Below are 11295 nucleotides of genomic sequence, written 5' to 3'. Positions count from 1 at the left end.
CCTCAGAAGAGCACCACACGTTGATGGTACGGTGATTGAAAGGATTTCGTCTGCCGAAAGCAGGTTGCATGAAGCCTTTATGAGTCTACTACGGGTTTTGAGGTACACGAAATGATGTACATTGTTGACAGTACCGCACATTTTTAGATGTGCCCTGTGTAGATAGTAGCCCCTGAGACTCTGGTTGTCGTTGAAAACGGCGGCAAACAGAGGATCACAGTCCCAGGTAATAACCAGACCGCCTTTATGTGCAGGTGGTTGAAGCTCCGGTGGCTAGCCGGACTGATGGGTTTGCCGAACTAAGGCGGCAACTGGATGCGGCAGAAGCTGACATCGTGCTTGTTAACAAGCGGCTTGACGAGGCACAGGGTAGGTGATTTTTCTGGTGATTGTCACATAATAAGAGCAGCATGATGACAGTATCTTTAATATGTTGTGACTGCAGATGGAGTTGCCACCATGGAGACCCTTCGGGCGGAGCTTGCCCGAGCCAAGGAGCAAGCAAGGAGTAGCAATGCGGCCGCTTTAAAGGCGGCCGAAGAGTTAAGGGCCGAACAGGCCGCGCATTGCGAGAGCAAATAAAAAATAGCCAAGATGGCTATAGAGTTAAAAGATGTTGCTGACCGTTACCATCTTCTTGAAGAAGAAAACCGGGCGAAGGCGACGGACCTGGAAAAGGCCCGGGTGGCTGCCAAGGAAGCCCGCTCTAGAATTAGAGCGACGACGGAGGAGCTGCACCAAGCTGCGGATATTGTATCTGGGAAGCCCTTCTTGTTGCGGGCTAAGTTCGGGGATCCGAAGTATGCACCTCTGGACCGACTATGGAGTTCTGCGGACGCCTATGTGGATTTGGCTGCAAGTGCTGCTGATGGGGTCGAGTACTTCAAGGATCGGAAAGATCACGAAGTGGAAAAATTGTTTTGGTCACAGTTTCATGCTCCAGCCTGTCCGCTGCTGTTGAATGAGCAAATGGCCGAGTGGGCCGAGCTCCATAGATTATCCGGACTTGTGATGAGGTCCATTGTGGATCATCTGTGGCCGAGAGGGCCAAGGCCGAATAGCTACTTTAGCTTAGTGCAACAATTCCTTGGTGTTGTGCCACACATCGATGCTGTAAAGAGGTCGGCGTGCATAGAAGGCTCGCGGATGGCCCTTGCCCGTGTCAAAACATACTGGGCGGAGATGAATGCCACCACTGTTGCGGCACAGGGTTCGGCCATAGGCCGAGTGGCTGTCGAGCACTACCTTGAAGAAGTTCTTGAAGGCGCTCGTTCGATAGAGGCTCATTGCTCGAAGAATATTATGTTTGAGTGACATGTATTCCCATTGTAAAAACAATGTTTATTGAGTTTGTCAAGGCTATATTTATACTTTTGCCCGAAAGTACTATGATGCCTCCTGTGCGGCCGTTTATGTATATATGTATATGACCTGAAAGATGGCAGTCATCGGCTTCAGCCCCCATGCATATAATGCGGGGGTGCTCGCAGAAGACGCATGTTCACACTTGATCCAACGACTTGGTCCATTAAGGAGGTGATAGTGCAGCGAACTAGGCAATCGGACTATAATGCTTTAACACTTTCACTTAGCCAGAGGAGTTTGACAGTGGGGCTACTATATAGCCCCTGGTGGCTCCACGGTCATCCGAATTCGGGGCGCGTACATGCCTGGCCGGGAAACGGCCCTTCATTAAGGCGGAGGAATCCCGAAGATTCTGCTAGGTCATCGAGTGGTTGACCAGTCTCACGCTATATCATGACAGTCAGTTTTTGGCTTTCTCTACTGAGGTGCTCGTCCGGATGAACCAGGGCACAATCGCAGTAGTTCTCCTGGTGCCGCCTTAGCCGATAGAGCGGAACGTAAGGCAGCAAAACACAGGAGCCAGGCAAACCCAACATTTGACCAAAGACATGATTCGGAGCTGATGCATATAAGGCCAAACTCGTGACGCCGAACACTCCCTAAGGTATTCGGTCTTTATGATGTAAACCGGGCTAAACAGTGCCCTTTGTAATAAGCCCCTGGTGTCCAGGTATGTGCAATATTCTGACGTGGCCACATGCCAATACGTCAGCATCCTTCTCAGCTATACTGAGAATCCGGGGGATGTGTATCAATAAGAGACAATAAAAAAGGTTTACGCAGGGTCTTAATCTAAAAAGAATCCTTGGAACGGGTCCCTGCTGCATGTTTGCGTCTGTGTCTCTGTTGTGCCGTATCCTGGACGGGTGTAGCACGATGGTCATCTGAAAAAGAGAGGAACTTAGTTGAAAAGTTGTCGTGCAAAAGGTAGGCTATACTAAATAAACCATGTATAGTTCCAGATGAGTAAAGTTGAGCCTAATTATCACTTGTTCACACGCGTTGAGCCCCTTGTATTGTTGTATGGGTATAGCCATCAAACCTGTATCAATTATATATAGCTACACCGAACTCGTCTAACCGTGTCCGTGGTCTTAACGACCTGTCAGATGCTCTAGTTGGTGAGGTCGTCTAGTGTGCGGCTGCCAAGGCAGCCGCATGGTCTTCCGCGCGCAAGGAGTGCTCAATATTTCCATTCACTGTAATGATGCCATGTGGACCGGGCATCTTAAGCATGAGAGAAGCGTAATGCGGTATTGCGTTAAAGCGAGCGAAAGCTTCGCGTCCGAGTAGTGCTTGATAGCCACTTTGCAACGGAGCGATGTGGAAGGTTAACTTTTCGCTGCGGAAGTTATCGGGAAAGCCGAATATAACCTCTAGTAGCAGGGAGCCCGTACAATGGGCTTCTGGGCCTGGCGTTACTCCTTTAAAGGTAGTATTGCTATGACTGATTTTTGTTGGGTCTATCCCCATTTTGCGGACTGTGTCCTAATATATCAGGTTTAAACTACTGCCGCCATCCATCAGGACTCGTGTGAAGTGGTATCCGTCAATTATCGGGTCTAACACCAAGGCAGCCCATCCTGCATGCCGGATACTTGCCGAGTAATCCCGATGGTCAAAGGTGATCGGTTTGGACGACCAGTGGCAGAACTCTGCGGTGATAGGCCCTGGGGCATGTGTCTCTAGGAGTGCCGCTTTGTTTCTTCCCTTCATCACGTGTAACACATTTACTGTTTTGACTTCTGGTGGGAATTTCTTCTGTTCCCCAGTGCTTTGCTTGCGAGGCTCGTCCTCGTCTTCGCTTGGTGTATCCTTCCCCTTGTGTTCGGCGTTGAGTTTGCCGGACTGCTTGAAGACCCAACATTCTCTATGGGTATGATTTGAAGGTTTATCGGGGGTGCTATGGATCTGACATGGTTTGTCCAGGATCTTGTTCAGGCTGGAAAGTTTGTCTCTGTTGCCTTTAGAGGGCAGCTTTTGCTGACCTGGCCGAGAGCTTCTGAATCCGGCGTTTACCGCCGTGCTCTTCGGGCTGTCTTCTTTATTCCGGCGCTTGTTTTTGCTGCGTCGTGGCTTCCCGTTTCTGTCCCTGACTTCGGATGTACTTGGGTCGCTGGTGCTGCATCGGGCTAACCAGCTGTCCTCGCCCGCGCAAAAGCGGGTCATGAGGCTTGTTAATGCTGCCATTGTTCTCGGCTTTTCTTGGCCGAGGTGTCTGGCAAGCCATTCGTCTCGAACGCTGTGCTTGAAAGCTGCTAAGGCTTCGGCGTCCGCACAGTCGACTATTTGGTTCTTTTTAGTGAGAAACATGTTCCAAAGCTTTCAGGGTGACTCTCCGGGCTGTTGAGTTATATGACTTAAATTGTCTGCATCCGGTGGTCGGACATAGGTCCCTTGAAAATTTGCCCGAAAATCGTCTTCGAGCTCTTCCTAGCTTCCAATGGAGTTTTCGGGAAGGCTTTTAAGCCAATGCCGAGCTAGCCCTTTGAGCTTGAGGGGTAAGTACTTGATGGAGTGGAGATCGTCTCCGCGAGCCATATGGATATGGAGGATGTGGTCCTCAATCCAGACCCCAGGGTCTGTCGTTCCGTCGTATGCCTCTATGTTTACGGGTTTGAATCCCTCTGGAAATTCATGGTCCAGCACCTCATCTGTGAAACATAGGGGGTGTGCGGCACCCCTGTATTTGGGTGTACCGTGGTGTTCTAATTTTTGTTGTGTTGCATTGCGTGTTGGAGTGCGCTTGCTTGGCCCGTAGATGGATCTGGTTGCGCCGTCCTTTTGATGCGAGCCCTCACATGGATCGCGTATTGGCTTGTGTGCGGCGTCGTTTGCCGCTCTATGTTGGCCACGAGGTCGTCTATCTGACCGGATGGCTGTTTTGTTTTTTGATTGCGGGGGATCTAAGGCCTCCTCATCGAATTCGGGTAGCAGCTTTCGCTTCGGGTAGCTCTTTGTGTGGCGACTACCGCCGTCCTTTGCTGCAGTGTTGAGTACTTCACTCCATCTAATTCTGAGTGTGTCTTGTGCAGCCCTGAGCCTTTGCTTCTGCTTTTTCAGACTCCTCGCAGTGGCAACAAGCCTTTGATGGGTATTCTGTTGCTCCGGGTGCCTGTCCGGTGTGATGTCATCCGGACTGTTATCTTCGCCGGAGTCGGGTTGTTCGGTTTGATTCTCCGTGTTGTCGTGGTCGGACGGTGGTTCAATGCCGTGTTTGTCGTCTGCTGGCTCACCCTGCTCCATTGCTGGGTCTATATGATCGTTGTTTCTGCCGAGGCGGGATTTGGAGCGGCGCTTACGCCGCCACTTTGACTGCTTCTCGAGGGAAAGATCCTTTGCTGCATCCTTCCGTTCCTCGTCGTCGTTTTCTTTGGGTGTGTCCACCATGTATACATCATATGATGAAGTGGGCGTCCAGTGCCCTGTCGGCAGTGGCTCCTGTTCGTCTCCTGCATCGTCATCCATACCGTTTATGTCTTCAGAGTCGAAGTCGAGCATGTCGGTCAAATCGTCGACAGTGGCTACTAAGTGGGTGGTGGGTGGGCGGCAAATTTCTTAGTCATCCGCATCCCAATCCTGCCGGACATAGTTCGGCCAGGACTCTCCTGACAAGGAGAGAGACTTTAATGAATTCAGTATGTCGCTAAAGGGCGAGTGCTGAAAGATATCCGCGGAGGTGAACTCCATGATCGGCGCCCAATCGGATTCGATAGGCACGGGCGCAGGCGGTCCGGAGTCCGTGGCCGGGGAAGAATCCGGCAGTTCGGCGTCACGGCTCCTGTGAAGGGTAAGGTCGGTATTTGGCTCGATCGCCGCTGAAGATGCGGCCTCCGTGGCGGGGTCTATCCACCCGTCCTTGAATGGCGCAACTGGCTCCGAATTGAGGGTCGGAGCGGTCACCGGTGCGATCTCCCGAACACTGTCCGATGGTAGAGCTATATCATGCTCATCGTGACCGTGCGGCGCACTCGGTAAGGGCTCGAATCCGTCGAAGATCAAGTCTCCGTGAATGTCGGTCGTGTGGTTTATGCTTCCAAACCTGACCTGGTGGCCAGGGGCGTAACTCTCGATCTGCTCCCGATGGCCAAGCGAGTTGGCCTGCAGTGCGGAGCCGCCGAATACAAAGATCTGTCCGAGGAGAAAAGTCTCACCCCAGACTGCATCGCTATCGATGATTGAAGGAGCCATCCAGCCTAACAACGACGACACAGAGGAAATCTCAATGAAAGCACCAATGTCGGTGTCAAAACCGGCGGATCTCGGGTAAGGGGTCCCGAACTGTGCGTCTAGGCGGATGGTAATAGGAGACGGGGGACACGATGTTTTTACCCAGGTTCGGGCCCTCTTGATGGAGGTAAAACCCTACTCCTGCTTGATTGATCTTGATGATATGAGTATTACAAGAGTTGATCTACCACGAGATCGAAGAGGCTAAACCCTACAAGCTAGCCTATGGTATGATTGTTGTTGTTGGTCCTACGGACTAAACCCTCCGGTTTATATAGACACCGGAGGGGGCTAGGGTTACACAGAGTCGGTTACAAGGATGGAGATCTATATATCCGTATTGCCAAGCTTGCCTTCCACGCCAAGGAGAGTCCCATCCGGACACGGGACGAAATCTTCAATCTTGTATCTTCATAGTCCAACAGTCCGGTTGTCCGGATACCCCCTAATCCAAGACTCCCTCAGCGTCCCCGCCGGAAAACTGCTAGGCTTTATTGTTTCCAACAGAGGAATTGAAGCAGATCAGCCAAAATCCAAGCTCTGTCACAATTGGCTACGCCAACAGATCTTAAACAAGTCCAAAAGCTCGCGGGTTGCGTGGCAGCTCTAAGCCACTTTATCTCCGGATTGGGAGAAAAGGCGCTGCCACTCTATCGCCTTCTATGGCGAACCAATCACTTCGAGTGGACGGACGCGCCAACAGCCGGACTGGAGGAAATAAAAACCCTTCTTGCGAGCAACCCAATCCTGGCTGCGCCAAACGTCGGCGAACCGATATTGCTATACATATCGGCAACACATCAGGTGGTGAGCACCGTGCTCATCATCGAACGAGAACAGGATGAACACAAATTCCCGCTTTAGAAGCCAGTATACTACGTATCCACTGTCCTTACACCATGCAAATCCTGGTACCCCCATTATCAAAAGATAGCATACGCGGTCTTCATGGCATTCCGAAAGCTCTGTCACTACTTCCAGGAGTGTTCGATCACGGTGGCCTCCGAAGTACCACTCAACAACATCATAAACAACTGCGACGCCACGGGCCGGATTGCCAAATGGGCCATTGAGCTCCTTCCATGTGATATCACATACAAACCACGTCGAGCTATTAAATCCCAAGTACTGGCTGACTTCGTCGCCGAATGGACAGAGGCCGAACTCCCTAAAGAGTATGACGCATATTCCAATTGGGTTATGTATTTCGATGGCTCCAAAATGCTAGCAGGGCTAGGGCGGGCGTCGTCTTCACGTCACCAACTGGAGACGTCGTTCAGTACGTACTCCAAATATTATACATGGCTCCAATAATGCAGCCGAATACGAGGCCTTATTGCATGGTCTCCGGATGGCTGTCTCCATGGGCATACAACGCCTAGAAGTGCGCGGGGACTCAAACCTTGCAATATCTCAAATAAATGGAGACTTTGACGCCAAAGATCCAAAGATGGCAACTTACCGTAATGCTGTCATAAAAATGTCTGTCCGGTTCGAGGGGCTCGAGTTCCACCATGTGGCTCGAGAAAGTAATCAGGCGGCGGACGTCCTTGCTCGTATCGGCGCTAAGTGCGACCCCGTTCCACCTAATATCTTTCTGGAAAGGCTTTTTAAGCCATCAGTGGTGTGGCAGGGGGAAAACGGCAATACTAGTCTGGATCCAAACATAAAGCCAGATTCCAAAAATACCAACATCATCGGGGGCTCAGCCACCGAAATAACACCGTCGGCGCATCGCATCATGGCAGTCATTGCCACATGGACCGAACCCGTTCTGGCCTACCTTCACAGGAAGGAACTTCCTGAGGACCAGAATGAGGCCCGCTGCATTGTCCGGCGTTCGAAGGTCTACAAGGTTCATGACGGAGAGCTCTATAAGAAAAGCGCTACAGGAGTTCTTCAAAGATGTATCCCCGAGGAAGAAGGGCGGCAGCTCTTGGCTGAGATTCACGCCAGACTCGGCGGTCACCACGTCGCAACTCGGGCCCTTGTTAGCAAGGCCTTCCGTACAGGGTTTTATTGGCCGACGGCCCGAGCAGATGCACAGGACCTTGTCCAACGTTGTGTCGGATGCTAACTCTTCGCCAACCAAAGCCATATGCCCCACATTGCCTTACAAACAATCCTCATCACTTGGCCTTTTGCTGTCTGGGGACTCGACATGGTTGGACCCCTTAAAGGAGGAAGCCATAAGAGAAAGTATCTGCTGGTCATGGTGGATAAATTCACTAAGTGGATAGAGGCCAAACCAGTCAAAACGGCCGAAGCGGGGCCGGTAATAGATATCATATCCGGCGTGGTACACCACTATGGTGTCCCACACAGCATAATCACAGATATTGGCTCTAATTTCATAGCCGGTGAAGTGAAAACCTGGTGTGCTAATATGGGCATTAAGCTCGATTACGCCTCTGTCTATCACCCGCAGACAAACGGTCAAGTCGAACGGGCTAATTGGTCTCATTATGAGCGGCATCAAACCTAGACTCGTGCGGTCTTTGAAAGAATCAAACAAGCACTAGGTGGAGGAACTTGACTCCGTACCCTGGGGGCTACGGACCACGCCCAACCGCATTACTGGATATACACCTTTCTTCATGGTGTACGGTGCAGAAGCAGTGTTACCCTGCGACATTATTCATGACTCACCTCGAGTGCGCATGTACGAAGAGAGAGAAGCCGAGCTTGATCGGCAGGACAGCCTAGATGCCTTGGAGGAGGAGCGCGACATCGCAAAAGCCCGTTCCGCATTTTATCAACAGCAGGCTCGCAGGTATCAAAGCAGAGAAGTGCGGGCCAAGACTTATAACGTTGGTGAACTCGTTCTACGCCTGCCGGAGAAGAAAAAGGACAAACTCAAGCCCAAGTGGGAGGGTCCCTTCATCATTGACGAAGTTCTCACTGGAGGAGCATACCGCCTGCGTGATGCGTCACACAATCACCTGGAGCCGAACCCCTGGAATGCGGCCAGACTACGACGATTTTATGCCTAGCGCCGAACTCTGTGTTCGTATCCTCCCTCCTGTTATTAACGTTATTTTTTCTCTCTTTCGTTTTTTATCTTTTTTCGTTTTGCTCTTTAGCCTTATGGCTTCAATATGGCTAGACCATCTTTCCTGATGCGTACATCTCTACATATGTACATTCATTATACCTGGGGGCTTCTCGTACAGAAGCTTGCTATTATTCTTCGAGCATCAAGCTCACAACATATGCGTTTTTCCATATGTAACTTTTCTTCGCCACTATATGCATCGATATGACTTAAGTTTTGGCCAAGCTGGGTTGCCTGGCTCCTGTGCATATGCCCTACGTTCCCGTTAGTTCGGCTAGGGCATAAAGGGAGCACCTCTGCGATTGTTACTATCGGGTCATCCGGATGTGTACCTCAGACTGGGTGAAGCCGAAAGCTAGCGTTCTTAAGGGAATATCCGCATTCACTCCATTGTGAAACCCCAGATGTTACTTACTCCGCGATTTTTTCAATCACAGTTCGGACATGCACATTAAACGCATGCACACCCAGGGAAAGAAACTCTTAACGGAACTATTCTCTCTGGAAGATGTTTCTTACATAATGTAATATAACATAACTAGCCGGATACACATTGTCTGTTCAAGCAACTATGACCCCTACACCTGGTTCCCATGCATACCCCGATATATTCTACCGTAAGGGTATTCGGAAACACTCCGCACCTTCGGGTCCAGAGGTCGAAGAGAAAAGGTTGGCCATGACAATTGCTTTTATTATCCAGCTAGAAGGAAAGTACATAGTCACTTAGGACTCAGAAACTTCCTCCTCTATACCGTCCAACAGGCGGTCTAATTTACAATCCTGTTGGGATTATCTAGCAGCCACCTCTACTTGGCCATATACTAAACTAACGGGAATTTCTTCCCCATTTGACCCTAGTGGTCTGACCCGGGCCATGTGATTCGGATCCAGCTTGGTATATCATGTTTTATCATGGCCCAGGCTTCTCGCGCACCCTCTTGGCAGGCCGATATCTTTCACAGTCGAATACGCCGTCGTGCTCCCTTGAACAGCTCTACAAGTTTCTTCATACTTCATGGAGGGGAGTTGGATGGCCATAAGGCCTTGGCTACACTCCGCATTGCCTGCCGAGCTTGCTCGTGCAACTGCGATAGCCCTTGCAGAAGATCACTTGATGATCCGGACACCTCCTCTTCGGGATGGCCCGTTAATATACCTGCAATCACAGCTATATTAGCTACTTTTACTTCCAAACTGTTATAAGATAAATGCGGCCACATACTGAATATGCCGCCTCACAGTTTTTTGTTCTCCTTCACGGAATCAGCTAGCTGAGCTCGCACATCTTTCAGTTCTTCGCCCAGTTTGGTGTTTGAATCCTGGAGCTTCTTTTTCTCCTGAACGACTTTTGTTAACACACGCTCGCCCGCTACTAGCAGTTTCTTGGCTCCGTGTTCTTCGCCTCGAGCGGCGTCCAGCTGCTCCCGCAGTTGTTCTAACGATCCAATAAAATGATAAGCAACCAGATTAGCATTGTTAGTGTACAATTATGATTTCTCGATGGAGGAAAACATTACCGGGGGATGCCTTCTTGGACTTCTCCAGTTCGGCATTGGCAGGAGACAGCTGGCGTTGACACTTTTCTAGTTCCTGAGTTGACATGGTGTTCTTCTCCGTAAGCACATGGTTATACATTGATCCTTAAATCAGTTGTTTCAACTACTTTAAGTCTCGAGGGCTACTGGCATATGGTTATCATAGTCAGACAAAACAAACTTACCTGCACATCTTTTAAATGTTGTTTTGTGGCTCTGTTAAGCCCATCTCGAGCAGCTCGAATTTATGCATCGGCCGAGCTGAAGGCGTTAAATGACTCTTCTGAAAAGCCAAGGTCTTGTAAAACGACCCTGCGGTGCTGATGATTCATGGCGCTCTCCACTTCCGAGTTGGTGACGGATACATCATCCGAGTCCTCGACTGGAGGACAGTCCGATGTCACCCCCACATCAGCCCCCGTCTTCACGGCTGGATTTGAATCCTGGCTGCGGGAAGTATGACCGGTCGGACCCTCGGATATAGTCCGGCACACCTTTTTCCTGATACAGGGTAAACGGAAAGGTCACAGTTGGATGTGACTGCCAAGGTGCATACTTGCAAATTCATACCTCTTTGATGAAGGCTCGGCCGTATCTTCGTTTTCCTTCCTCTTAGAAGGCTTGCCTGGTATGGGGGACGCTCTCTTCGGAGATGCTCCCGGGGCAGCATGGCGCGCTGAACGCTTCCCCTTCTAAGCACAGGACAGTGCAGTGGGTAAAGAGGAATGAGAAAACTCTTTTGAATAAGGTGTCTTTGGATTACTTACACGTGAAGCAGGAAGGAGGCCAGGGTAATCAGCGATAATGGGTGCATATGTACCGTCGTAGCTCATCTGATAGAATATTCCATCTTCAAGCTCCACAAATATGTCCGGATCTTCCTCATATCCGGGGTCGAGATCCCGGTTGCGATTCTCCAGCTGAGGGGCAGGGTCATGGATCCCCTCGACAGCCTTTCGCCATTCCTGTTATGAGCAAGATAAGATGCCGCCTGTCAAGAATGATTCAGGGACAAGAGTAAAATAGTGGAGCTGAACCTTACCCAGCTGGGAGGATTATACATGGAAAACCCGTCTCGAATTTGGAGACGGGTGAACTCCTCCTTCT

This window comes from Triticum urartu, chromosome 2A (genome assembly GCF_056163025.1).
Source record: "Triticum urartu cultivar PI428250 chromosome 2A, HENAU_Tu73, whole genome shotgun sequence".
Classification (NCBI taxonomy): domain Eukaryota; kingdom Viridiplantae; phylum Streptophyta; class Magnoliopsida; order Poales; family Poaceae; genus Triticum; species Triticum urartu.
This window is presented reverse-complemented; position numbering follows the sequence as displayed.